The following is a 15024-nucleotide window of genomic DNA, read 5'->3' on the forward strand; positions in this document are numbered from 1 at the left end:
AAGGACCCCATACCTTCTTCTCCAACCCCTCTTCCCAATTGTCTTGTCTGGTGACCTGGGTGGCTAATGGGAGCTGAAGAAAGTGTGCCCCTAACTCCATTGGGGTGTATGCTAAAACATTTTAAGGAGGAAAATGAAGCTCAGGACTATAGTCTTAAGTGGAGTAGACATAAACTGCAGGTGTTTTGTGAGGGAGAATTGCCAACATTTGGGGTGGGGTGGCCAGCCATAGGGACTTTAGACACCTCTATAGCAGTACAGGTTTATCAGTTAGTATTCCATCCTACGTTAGGACACCCAGACCAAGCTCCTTATATAGATGTTTGGCTTGACCTATTAAACCAACCTCCACCGTGGCTTAGAAAATTCAAAATACAATGGTGTAAGCTCTTAATGTCACGAACCCTACCATTAACAAACCTAAGAAGTCCATCCCAGTGCCTAGCTGCCCAGAAGAACTACCACACCCACCTCTATATGTACCCCCTCTTGGCTTAAGAAGGATGTCAGATGAGGGAGAATCCTCTGGGGCATCAGGATTAATAGCCCAACTAGACCGGATATCCCCCCTCATGAGAAGCCCTGGGGATCCACCAGATACAATAGACTGATCATCCCAAGCCGACCTTTTGCCCCTGGGGACCTCTGCCCAAGTAGACACTAAACAGGAGGCTGAACCGGTGGCAGCAAGGACAAGAGCCAAAACAGAACAAACATCCTTGACTGCACCGCTTAGACAGGTTGACCAGCTTGTAACAAATCATGAGGACCCCACAGCATTGGTCACTTTACCATTGTTCCAACATGTACCGTTCATTACGTCAGATCTACTTAACTGGAAACTACACTATGGTCCCTTTAGCGAAAAACCCACTGAATAGCAGATTTAGTAAAAACTATAGTAGACATGCACAATCCCACTTGGATGGATCTCCAACAACTTATGGGGACTCTGTTTACTCCAGAGGAATGGGAAAAGATTAAGAATGCAGTAACTGAGATACTAAAACCTGATGTCAGGGCAGATGGAAATCTAGCAGCACATGTTGAGGCTCACTTCCCATCCCAAGATCCTAAATGGAATCCTTACCAGGATATGGACCATCTACGAGATTACCAGTCAGTGGTTGTGCGAGCCATCCGATTGGCAGGGAAGCCTTCAGTGAATATGTCAAAACCTTCCCTGGTGTTGCAGGAGCCCTCAGAAAGCCCTGAAGCATTTTATGCTCGCCTTATTGATGCTTACCGAATGTACACCCCCAGAGATCCCACTGATCCAGCGAATGCCCAAATGTTGACAATGGCATTTATCTCACAGAGTGCCACAGATATACGCCGTAAATTGCAAAGGCTAGAGGGAGCACTGGGTAAGCCCATGAGCGAGCTGATGGAGGTGGCACAGAAAGTTTTCGTAAACAGGGAGAAGGAGGAAGAGAAGAAGAAGGATCAAAAGATGCAAAGAAAAGCTGAATTGATGGCAGCTGCTATGATGTGGGCCCCAAAAGATAGAGGAAGCAGCCGAGCAAGGGGCAACAGAATTGGGTTAGGACGTAACCACTGTGCTATTTGTAAAAAGGAGGGATACTGGAAGGGTGAGTGTCCAGAAAGGAACAAAGAAGAGAGGCTAAATGGAAGAAGAGGGAATTTCCGAGGAGGCCTCCAAGGACCCCTGAGAGGAAGCCGGAGAGGGCAAGGCTACAGGAAAGGATTTGAAAGAACCCCTCTCGTAGGCTTGGCGGAAGTAGAAGGATGGGTGTTAGGGATATACACCCTAGCAGAACATGCAACGGTAGTCAGGCAGGCAGGCAGATATGTGAGATAAACGTTGTTGTAGTTTACACTCAGTAAAACAGATACAATGTGCTAGTTAAATAGTTTATTCCAGTAAGATTGTTAGCATAGTCAAACAGTCCATATATCATACACTTAGTTCAGTCCGTCCGGGGATTATCCATTAGCAAAGTCCAGTGTCGAAAAAGAGGTCAGTAAACTTACAAATAATCAGTCCAGTAATATATCTCTTTTTGCAGTAGAGATATGAAGAAAATCAAACCTCTTTTCTTCGTTCAGCAATAGCAGGGAAAACACATAATTATCACCATCAATCCATCATTGTCAGCAATCCAGTAAAAGCCAGCAAACAGTGAGCTCTCTTGCTCCCTCTTATGGTGATTTTACAACCGCACCCAAAATACATGGTCTGCATTTAAAGTGACACACACAATCATAGTCTATATATATTATTTTACCCAAACTAAGTTAGGTAACCATGTTATCCCTAACAATGGGACTGAAACCGACCGGGTTCAGATTGCCTCCCAGAACCTATGGTCCGGCTAAATGTAGGAGGCAAACCTATTACCTTCTTAGTAGATACTGGAGCCACAAGGTCAGTCTTAACCCAGCCTCTAACACAGGCCTCCCCCCACACTATTAATATTCAGGGGGCAACAGAAAGCATTTTACAGCGTCCCTTTTTGGAGCCCCTCATTTGCACAACTAAAGGACAGACCATAACACATCAATTTGTGTATATGCCAAATTGTCCTATCCCACTCCTGGGGAGGGATTTGTTGTGCAAACTTCGAGCTCAGATCTCCTTTGAAGAGGATGGGACAATGACACTGGGATATGGGAAGGTAAATGTAACCATACCCAGAGAAGAAGAATGGAGGCTCATGGTGCCCAGGGACAAGGGACGGAGAGATAAGGATGAATGGAAGCAATTCAATGTTCCACAGTTGTGGGCTGAGGATAACCCCCCAGGCTTTGCCAGTCACCACCCTCCCATCATAGTGGAAGAGCTACCAATGAAAGCACTTATCAGAATCCAACAACGGGCATAATCCTGGCATATCGTTCAAGCAATTCAGGAAGTTATCGATCTATACTTGAGACACCATATTCTGGTGCCCACCGAATCCAAATGGAATACCCCAATACTGCCCATCCCAAAAGGGGACGGTAGGTTTAGGCCAGTTCAAGACCTCAGGGTTGTAAATTTGGCCACTGTAACTATCCATCCGGTGGTCCCAAATCCATATGTCATTTTAGGCTTGATCCCCCAGACTGCCAGGTGGTTCTCAGTCATAGACTTAAAAGATGCTTTCTTTACAATACCTATACACAAAAGCAGTCAACACTTATTTGCATTTGAGTGGGAAAGCCCTTTAACTATCCGGAAACAACAGTATACATGGATCAGATTGCCCCAAGGGTTTAAAAACTCACCTACCCTCTTTGGGGCTGCCTTAGCCAAAGACCTGGAAGCCTTGACTACACCCCCTCCTGATGTGGTGTTGCAGTATGTGGATGATCTGTTGATCACTGATCACACAAAAGATAATGGAAAAGGTAATGGATAATGGAAAAAGACACATGAGTTGTTACTCCTATTGCAAGACCTGGGATATAAGGCCTCTAAGAAAAAAGCATAGTTGGTTTTAGAAAAGGTCCAATATTTGGGCTATGATATAGAACAAGGAAAACGTACCTTAGGTCACGAACGGAAAGATGTCAGCTCCGGACACCTAACAACAGGAGGGACTTGAGAGGGTTTTGGGGAGCTGCAGGTTTTTGTCATATCTGGATCCCTAATTTCAGCCTAATTGCCAAGCCCTTGTATGAAGCAACCAAAGGACAGGATAAGGAGCCATTACAGTGGGGAAAACAAGAAGCCGCTAGTTTCCGATTGCCCAAGCAAGCACTGTTGCAAGCCCCCAGTTTAGGCCTCCCAGACTTGGATAAACCATTTCAATTATTTGTAGATACTAAACAGAATGTCGCAGTGGGTGTCCTCACCCAGAAAATGGGAACATGGCATCGCCCTGTAGCTTATCTCTCTAAACAACTGGATAACATTGCAAAAGGATGGCCTGCTTGCCTTAAGGCTGTGGCTGGAACGGCTATCTTAACTCAGGAAGCGAATAAATTGACTTTTGGACAAGAGCTTGACATTTATACTCCCCATGCCCTTAAAGAAGTTCTGGAAACGAAGGGTCATTTGTGGCTAACCAACCCCCGAATGCTGAAGTATCAAGGCTTAATCACTCATAACCCTATGATTAATATTGCACAATCCACCACATTAAATCCTGCTACATTGTTGCCTGAACCAAACTTAGAAGCCATTCACAATTGTATCCAAACAATAGAGGAAACATATGCCAGCCACCCTGACATGACTGATGTACCCCTTCCTTCTCCGGATTACACCCTATATATGGACAATACCAGCTTCATACAGGAAGGAACTAGATGGGCAGGGTATGCAGTAGTTACTTTGAATGATGTTTGGGAAGCAGAACCCCTCCCTTCAGGCACGAGTGCGCAGTTAGCTGAATTGCATGCATTAACTAGAGCTTTGGAACTGGCAAAAGGCAAATGTGTCAATATATATACAGACTCTAAATATGCTTTCCTCACGGTTCAAGTCCATGGTGCCTTATATAAGGAAAGAGGACTTATCACTGCAGGAGGCAAGGATATTAAGTATGGCCCCCAAATACTCCTTCTCCTAGAAAGTGTATGGGCCCCACAGAAGGTTGCAGTCATACACTGCTGAGGACATCAAAAAGTGGCCTCTGATATACAAAAAGGCAATGATAAAGCACATAGAATGGCATGAGAGGCAGCTCAAAGGGCTCCAACAATACAAGCCCAATGTCTTACTGTATGGACACCACACAACCACCAACAACCACATTAATCCCAGGAAGACATGAATCAAATTGAAGCACTTGAGGCTCAACTGAAAGGAGGCTGGTGGATCCTACCAGACAACCGGGTTTTTGTGCCAGGGCATATGGCTTGGGACATAGTACAGCAAGTACACAAGCAGCTGCACCTAGGAAAAACTGCTTTAACAAAGGCTTTGCAAAGGGAAGTTTATATTAACAAAATACACAGCATTGCAGCAAATGTCTGTGCTAGGTGTGAAATTTGTGCAGCAAATAACCCTAGACAAGGGCCCCAACCACCACTAGGCCATCAACCAAGGGGAAGTTACCCATTTGATTCTCTGATGATTGACTTCACAGACATGCCCGCTCTGGCCACTACAATGCACTACTTGTCATTGTATGCACCTACACGGGATGGCCTGAGTGTATCCCTACCCATACAAAGGAGGCTACTGAAGTTGCCAGGGCACTGCTCCACATCATAATCCCTAGATATGGCCTACCATCTAGAATTTCATCAGATAATGGTCCTGAGTTTATCCACAAGGCCACTCAGCAACCTGCTAAAATATTGGGTATCACTTGGAAGCTTCATTGTAGCTTCCATGCCCCCTCTGGAGGCAGGGTTGAAAGAACTAATAGAACTATTAAGGAAAAATTGTCCAAAATATGTCAGGAAACTCATATTAAATGGCCAGATGCTTTGAGCTTGGCTCTGGTTGCCATCAGGTGTGCTCCTCAGAAAGGTGTCTCACTTTCACCATTTGAGTTATTATATGGTCGGGTCCCCAATCTACTTCGTCTAAATATTCAAAATACTGTACAGATTTCTGATACAGTTAGAATGCAACAATTACAAACTCTTAATACAACAGTCCAAAGATTACAACAATATGTGTTAACCTGTAAACCCCATGTTTTAGTAACCTCCCCACATAATATACATCCAGGACAAGAGGTCTGGGTTAAAGATTGGAAAAGGGAAGTATTGAGCCCAAAATGGAAAGGGCCATATATTGTTGTTATGTGGATTCACTGGTCCCAATTTAAGTTGGCTGCACCTACTTAACTGTAAAGTAGAATCCCACCCAACTCATCCACTAAAGTTAACTCTCCGAAGGACTACACGGGATATCTCCCCTTCTGGTGATACTCTGGAAGCTGTCCCTCTATGAACGGGAGATGAAGAGAAACAGACCCCTGCAGGTGTTACCCCGGAAGCTAATACCCAACGCATGGGTCTCCCCTGGAAACTTAGATCGTAAGTCAAGCATACCTAAGGATTGGAATTCTTTAGAAAGGGGGGAATTGGTGGTGGTGGGAGACATACCCCATTGTAATATGGAGGCTAACCAAAGGATGCGGGAGACCGCATGCATCCACAGAGGCCTTATGCGGCCTATCTGGATTGTAACCATCCTGTTAGTAATAAGTGTTGCCCTTAACTCCATGTACTTATATGAGATGCTAGTGGCTAGGAATGGTAATACAAACAAGGAAATACCCCTTGATAAGGATGCAGTTGATGAGTGGTATTCACCAGACCCAACTGACCAGGAGGAACCCCAAGACATGGAGGAAGGTCAGGATAAGGGAAGGGAAATCAGGCCATGTGACATGTGTTTTATGGTACTACCCACAGGAAGACATTTTACTTATAGTGTAACCAGGTAAACAATGTAAAATGTAAAAGAGGTGGTAATATATTCGCAATAAGATGTATTTGTAAATATATCACCAATATTGATAACAAACAAGAAACCATAGACTGTCGGTAGTAGAATTGTTAGTTTTTAATCATTTTCTTTTTTTCTTTTTTTTCTGTGTGTTGTGTATGTGTTTGTTTGATATTTTAGTTCTATAATCAATAAAGCTTGTTTCAAAAAAAGTTGTATATAACATCATGTGGACATCTCCAGGTGGTGATGATGCCTCTGTCCATTGACATATTTTGATAAAAAGCAGCACTTGTGCATAGCATAAGAAAGAAACATAAGCAAGAAACTTCCCCCCAACTTATACAGTTCTTTTCTGTGTTTTACAGAAAACACAGCTTGCTTCCCATAACTCTGTCCCCCACCTTCCCCTGTTATTTATGACAGCTACAAGATGAAAAGAAAAGGAAGGAAATCCTGAAGGCTGACACTGGCTCTCTAAATACATGGCAATTTCTGAGCCACATTGCACCACCAGTTCTATGAAGGCAGGAAACCTTACTGAAGGAGTACAACAAAATTACATCTCCCTCAATAGCTGTCTAACAACTTTGACATCAACACATAGTGGAAAGCCAAATGGGCTGGTGAACGCCCAGATATAGGCAGTTACGTAGATAACCCTGTTGATTTTAGAAATCAACAGCTGTTGTTCTTTCATCCAGGTTCTTCCTGTTGATTTGTGACAATGAATGGAAATAGTTCCTCATTCCAGCACATGCTTTCATCTCAGCAAATTTAAAATCTCCATGTCATAATGCCTTTTTATTAAATATCTATAAAAATCCAAAAGAAACTGGGTGAAGGTGTAAATCATGATGCTATGCATTCAATACTATCAAGATCATGTGAAGTATTAGTATAACTTTAGAAAGCCTTGTAAAACCACACTTGAAATACTGCATCCAGTTTTGGTCACCACAATATAAAAAAGATGTGGAGACTGAAAAGAGTATAGAGAAGAGCAACAAGGATGATTAGGAGGCTCGAGGCTAAAACATATTGTAAGGTCCCAGAAGTTTCCCCGAGCCACTGAGATGCCAAAGAGAGTGAGACTCAAGACAAGGCTTGCAAAAATAACAGTTTTTTAATTCTTTGGCCAAAGCAAAAAATCCAGGTGACAAAACTATATCCAAAACATACAGACAAAATGCAGGTAAAAATAGGCACACTCTGCAGGAGTGACTCAGAGTATTATATACATTTTATGCCGATAAAACAAAGTGTATCCAATCAGAGACAAAGATTCCTCACCAACATAATCTTTAAAGCATTCTTCATAATCTTTAAAGCTGGCTCTGTCTATACTTTATTATCTTACAGAGTATCCCTTGCCCTTGTGTCAGGGGTGGGATTCAACCAGTGTTACTACCGGTTTGATGCCTATGTTTTGTGTGCATGTGTAAAAAACCTTAAGCTGTGCTGCCTGGACAGCTGAAAAGCATTGTGCGCAGGTGTGCAGCATTTGAAAAGCCACTTTCCCCCTGCTTTTTCAACCTCATCTGTGCCATGCAAAGCAGCTGAGGTTGAAAAAGAAGGAAATAAAGGACAGGTGGGTGAGTGGGCCAAACAACAGCAAACACAGAATGGGTTTTGGTGTCTGCTGCTTTTCAGAGCTACCGGTTCTATAGAGCCAGGCAGAACCGGTAGCATCCCACCCCGGCTTTGTGTGTTCATTTTCCTTGGCAGCCCCCCTTATCTATGGAGCAGGGTAAGGGGGGCTGTCCTTGGAATTGTCTCAAAGGATGTATCTAGCTCTGAAGCCAATTACAGTAGCGAGAAACTAGATAGAAAAAGATAAAATTCTTTTACAGAATGAATTCCTAACTAATGATTGCTAACCATAGCAAAATAATACCAGCAACTTCTTTAACAGAAAGAAAGAGCAAAGGTTAGATTGATTCATGTCAATATGTCCTTTCCATATGAAGAATGGTTGAAAAATGGTTATAGGAATTTGGCCTGCCTAGTGAAAAGAAATATTAAGGGAAACATGATAGCAGTGTTCCAATAACTAAGAGGCTGCCACAAAAAGGAGGGCATCAACCTATTCTCCAAAGCACTGAAGGCAGGACAAGAAGCAATGGGTGGAAACTAATCAAAGGGAGAAGCAATCTGGAACTAAGGAGAAATTTCCTAATGGTGAGAACAATCAACCAATGGCTTGTCTTCATTGCTGCTGGCCTTTAAGAAGAGACAAAACAGCCATTTATCTGAAATGGTATAGGGTCTCCTGCTAGAGCAGGGATTTGGATTAGAAGACCTTCCAACTCTATGTTATTTTATCTGATTCTTGGCCACTCTATGAACCAGCCCTCTCCTCATTTTCTGACCTTGTATAACTTCTCTTAGTTGTTTTACGCTCTGACTGTTTTGGCTGTGACAGTCTCAGGTCACTGTATCTTTGAATGGCTTTGTTTCCTTCTATTGTGAATCAATACAAGTATAACTGTCTTTTCAGAAAATTCAATTGCATTGCTTGTCTGAAATAAACAAGATGGAATTTTGTGATTTTGCCTTCCAGTGACATGTCTGATTTTACATGCTTCAGCACTTAATTGTCAACTTCATTGTCAAAGATATATGCAGGAGCCTTGTCCAATATCATGTCAACACATTGTTCAACTGAATTGATTTTTTTCCCCTATCTAGTTTTTCATGACCCAACATTTGCAACCACTGGAAACACAATATTGCTGGCTAATCTACATTTAGTTGCCGATATGATGGTCTTTCTTTTCCATTCTTAGGCTTATCAATGCTGTTTGACCCAATGTGATTCAATACTTTATTTCTAGACTGCATTCACTGCTTTGGTCAATCTGCAATCCTAGGAAAGTGAATTCTTGCACAAATTCTATCTCTTCACTGTTAATTATTTTGACATTTCCATTTTCCACAGTGGTCATGAATCTGGGGCTTTTTGATGTTCAGGATTTCTAACTTTGAGAAGACATATAAAATAATAATACCTTAAATGTTTGGAACTACAATGAGGTTACATTCAGGTTGTAAATCAGAATTGTCAAATTCCTGTGCTATTGGCCAGATGCGTCATAGGCTGGCCACACCAATGCATGGATTAGCAAAGTGGGAAAAGTCCCAATACATTACAGGATGCCACTGTGAAGACCTGAATTTGACAGTTCAAATCAGTGTATCTCAAACTCAGCAATTTTAAGATGGGTGGACTTCAACTCCCCCCCAGATTAGTGATGGAAGACTGTGTTTGTAAACTGAGGACTACCTTTCAGAAACAAGCAATGAGATCCAGATGTGTAAGGATCAACCTCACTGCTTTATTGTATTCTGTCTACTGTACAGGAATCTTCCTAGACTGGAGCCTTAGCCTGGCAACAGCTAAATGAGGTTATGGAGCTTAAGGAGGGGCAGTCACGTCTGGATCTCATGCGACTGTACAAAGACTTGAGACTAATTCCATCCTTGAGCCCCCTTCCACCCCCTGGCCTCAATAGGTATTTCCCAATGCTACTTTATGCAGACAATTATGAATCTGGATGGAACAAAGCAATTCTGCAAAACCTACAGGTCTCTAAGAAGACCTTTATGACAAGAGTTATGACTGATCATTCATTGCCATTAATCCATGTGCTCCACTGAATTTATCCATAACAGCCAGGAAAGTTTTGTTTCCTTTCTTTAAACCAATGAAGTATGTCCATTATCAGAAATAACTTTAAACTCTAAAGAATGCTAAAGGTAGCACACTTTAATCTTCTCCCTACACTGGTCCTTGGTGTAAGATCATAAATAAATCAACTTACAAATTCCCATGGGCTGAAACTGTGCCTTAATCAATTGAATACACAGCCTGTAGCATTTTTTAAATAAAGACATCACATGTGGGTTCATAACTTCCTATTTAAAAAGGTACTAAGTCAATTCTGGTTTATTATATGTGTATTATTCAGGTTCTATGAGTATAGCTATCAGGGGCCAGATTTTGCTATATTTGTGAAATCAGACTCATTTATACATCATCCACAACCATGCCATAAATTATTCTGTTCAATTGACTCTTTTATTTTTTTAACAAACTTTATTCAGTTTTTCACATTAAAAACAAAAATCTCTTTTTAGTGGACAACATATTTCCGGGTCATCACCTTTACACACAAATATGACAGCAATTATACATTGATATATGCATACTTAATTCTGTTATTACCTTTTCTATTCCAAATTTTCAGTAAGGAGAGAAACAAACACATTAATTCTAGCCTCTTTCATTAATCTCAATCAAGACATCTTTTTGTTTCATTTCAATTATTTCAAATATAATCCTTTAATATTTATTTTTAAAAATAAAGATAAACAATATATGTTTGCCTAATAATAATAATAATAATAAAGTTTAATTCTAAATTCTTTCATTAATCTCAATCTAAACATCTTTTTATTTCATTTCAATTATTTCAAATATAATCCTTTAATATTTATTTTAAAAATAAAAATAAACAATATATATTTGCCTAATAATAGTAATAATGAAGTTACCAAAGTCTCTCCTTGCTTTTAATAGTCTATATTTAATTTATTAATTTAGCTGGTTCTTTAGTCTGTCATATTCCCTTTCCATTACACTTTTTTTTTATGAATTCTAAATTAATACAAATTTTAACACACACACACACAAAAAAAGAAAAAACAACAACTATAGGTTTCCCCCCTTTTACTATTTTGAGTGTGACACCTTAATGATTAGAATATACCTTTATTCCTTCATCTTAATTTCCAATAAACCATTAATCATTACATCTTTTCAATTGGATTCCACAGCATATTTCCCCCCCCCCTTTAATGAGTTATCAGTATCTATATTACCCTATTTTCTAAATATTTTAATTGCAGAAATATTCTTATTACCCCTTGTCACCCTGCAGAATCCCCTTTTTAATTCATCAACCATTATCTCTGAAAAAAACAATTTCTTTTCAGCATTTTACTAGTTCTGCGTTTCTTTCTTTCACATGCCTGTTTCTTAGTGCTTCTTCTCCCCCTCTTTTCCCCATATCATTTCTCATTCCAGTTTATATCCCTCTCTTTCTTAATATCTTCCTTTTCTCTTTTCTGCTGGGTCTTTCTGCCTTTCCTGACTTCACAGGTATTCCTTCTTTTAATTGTAAAGAAACAGTTTCCTTTCAACATTTTACTATTTCTGTATTTCTTTCTTTCATATGCCTGTTTCTTGTTCCTTCTCCTCCCCCTCTTTTCCCCATATCTTTTCTCATTCCAATTTATATCCCTCTCTTTCTTAATATCTTCCTTTCCCCTTTTCTGCTGAGAGAAAAAGAAAAAGAAAGAAAATATTTTTGACAGCTAAATGGGGCTAAGAACCGGGAAAGGAAGAAGCTGGAATTAAAGATTTAATAAAATTGGACTAAAATATTTTGGGAATAAACAAGTATAAAACTAAAGCTGGACTTAAGATTGTCAAAGAATAATAATAACAAAGTTTACAAATTGGAGACTGGACTGTGCTGGAATATTGAGGTTCGAAAAACCTTAAATAAAAAAATAGGGGGAAAAGGTGAAGACTTTGTATAATGGAGAGTGTCACCTTTTGATAAAAATTTGGCTCAAATAAAAGGGAAAGTACTCTGTTTTTGAATGAACTGGTGTGGATATAACATTACAGAAATATTGAAACAAAGTAAGAATTTTAGAAAGTGAAAGCAGAACCAGAATAAAGGAAAAAGCAAGGAAAGACTGTTTGTGGGACTGATTGACGTTTTTGGTATAAACCCTGGACTGGAATAACTGAGAACTTTAAAAAACTGAAAGAAGAAAGAAGGAAAGTAAAAGTGGTTTCTTTTTGTGGATTTTAACAATCATAAAATATAAGAATGATGATATCTCTTCGGGAATTAAAAATGGAACTTAAAAATATGAGAGAATTACTACAGGAAAGAGGCGAATCACTTTGCTCTGTGCTAGAAAAAATGGAAATGGTGACTGAAGAACAAGAAGAAAGATTTTCAGAGGAGGAGGAATTGACTCAAGGAGAAGACATTTTAAATAGACAATTAACACAAAGAACGTTACAAAGAAGTGGGGAAAGAAGGAAGGTTAAAAAGTTGAAATTTAAGAAGGCAATTAAAAGAGGGAATACCTGTGAACTTAGGAAAGGCAGGAAGACTGTTCAATTGACTCTTAACCAAGTATGTTGCCTGGTGATTATAATAAAATAAGGAAGAAAGATCTTGACAGCAAAAGTTTGAATACAAAGGGACATATATTTCAGCAAAAACAAATTATAACTTTATCAGGACTGCACTTATTTTGTTTTGTTTTATTATTTTATTTCATTGTTTTATATTTTGTTTTATTTAAAATAATAATGTTACTATTTTATCATTTTTAAATTTGATCCTTCTTATTTGTTTTCCATTATTCAGTTCAGGCCCCAACAAAATTATGTAGCATTTAGGGGAAAAAACTACAACAACCCTCTAATGCAAAAATCCATAAGATGGAGAAGACCTCCATAGCCACCATGATTATTTTTTTTCTTGGTACTTAGCAATGTATGTCAGAATAAAGGAGACTAACTGCAGAAGGCCAACATGCTGAAGGAGATGAACCTGGTTCATCAAAGCTACAATGAAGCTGCCAAATGAAAAGACTTTCAAATACCCCAGGAGTCTATAAAACATAAAAATCGACCCTTTATTGCATTGAAGAATGAATTATTTAGTTGCTGTGTACATGTCTAACTTAGGGAATGGAGGTAATGTTGTCAACCATGCCATAAACACGCTTGCTTGAAAGGAAGATCAGGAACAGTACACATTAATGTGTCTCATTTCCAGTGGTAGGATTCAAATGTCTTTACTACCGGTTCTGTGGGCATGGCTTGGTGGGCGTGCAGGGGAAGGATAATGTAAAATCTCCAGTCAGAGGTGGGATTTGCCGGTTCTCCGAACTACTCAAAATTTCCACAACCGGTTCTCCAGAACTGGTCAGAACCTGCTGAATCCCGCCTCTGCTCATTTCCCATCCGTTTCCTCATGTTGGGACCTGACTTTCTGAATACAAGAAATTAAAAAAGAAGTTTTAGTTCTGTTTATTTGCTTTGGAAAGAAAGTGAGCACCTGAGACAGATGGGCCAAGTACTTTAATTAGAAATATTCCACTGGGTAATCATTAGTATTGTGATACTAACTTAGTGTTATTATTTCTCCCCCTATCTTTCAGATCTGAACTGAAGTCACCTCTGCTCCCTCATGGCCAACAAGCAAAATAAGATTTCAGAAAATTTTCCTGGTTGACCCCAACATCTACTCTTCTTTCTCCCTGACCGTTTTCTCTTTTGTCACACATTCCTCCTATTTTGCAAGCCTATCACCTGCCTTTTCCTGAATTATTATTAATGCAATAAACATTGTGGAGATCTGAAGGACCAATAAAAATGACTTATAATGAACGTGAAAAGATATACTTGGTGACAGGAGATAATTACACGATAAAATGTATTTTCCTTATGAAATTGAGAGCTTGATGCATGACCAAAACTTGTTATAAGCTTTTCTGTGGGTGTCATTTAATGCTACTGAGTTAGGAACAGAGTCTCCATTTTAACTATTAAGAATGACATCTCTTTATTGTGTAGTTGTAGAGATCAAATCTGTACAACATGCTTGACATTTATGATCTACTGTTGTCATAATTCTCTTGAGGTTCATGATGCTGACTTTAGTTAGATTGCAGCCCATGAGCAGAATAATAGAGTTGGGAGGGACCTTGAAAGTCTTCTAGTCCAACATGCTACTCAGGCAGATTGATCACAGGAGAATCTCCACTTATGAAGAATCCTCTCTGTCTGATATCATAAGCCAAATCAGAAGTCTTTCTTCACCATATTAGCTAGTTAAAATGAAGTGCCCCACAACAAATCCTTTCCCTGTTCCTCACGAGCGGTATCAGTCAGGTGATCTGTTCATAGGAGGAATGCTGTCTCAGATAATGTATATTTTAAATGAGGTTTACTACATGGAACACCCCTTGCAGGAGCTAAGTCTTGATCTTCCAGTGTAAGGAGTTTTATTTTCAAGTCAGCGTTTGTAATATCAAAATGCCACTGTTTACTCACAGTATTGGAGGAATTACAATGATTAGATGGTAGTCATAGAAAAGATGCTCATAATTAACTCTGTAGAAGTCATGGCTAATAAATAGTGAAAGGACTGAAGGATTTCTCCATATTATTCAGAAATCATTTTTCTGATTCTTATTGAGAATTATGATTACATGGAGCCCCTTTTATAGTATAAAGTAAATGGCTTGGACCGAGGGGTCTGTTTTCATCCTTTCCAGAATTTTGATTGTGTAATATTAGTTTGCATGTATACGTATGGTTTATATGTCATAACAAACTGGCTTATTATTCTGCTTCAAAAATTTTGAAAGAAGCATATTACAATAAATACAATATAGATTACACCATTACATGAATGTAAAATAAGGTGAGTTTTCCGAGGTAGAAAGAATTGTAAGGCATAAAATTGGGCAGCATTTTTTTTATTCTATTTTAGAATGGAAATGTAAAGTTGGACTGAAAGAGAGTTTAATAAAACAAGCATTAGTTTTGTGTAGTACAAAGATGA

At 39.4% G+C, this 15024-nt stretch overlaps 1 pseudogene; it reads left to right on the forward strand.

The window, feature by feature from the left end:
* Positions 1 to 907: 907 nt before the first annotated feature.
* LOC148129132 (uncharacterized) lies at positions 908 to 4708 on the forward strand (annotated as a pseudogene).
* The last annotated feature ends 10316 nt before the right edge of the window (positions 4709 to 15024 follow it).

This window comes from Notechis scutatus, chromosome Z, assembly GCF_049901735.1.
Source record: "Notechis scutatus isolate UNSWTSFEM ecotype Mainland chromosome Z, rNotScu1.2, whole genome shotgun sequence".
Taxonomy (NCBI): Eukaryota; Metazoa; Chordata; class Lepidosauria; order Squamata; family Elapidae; genus Notechis; species Notechis scutatus.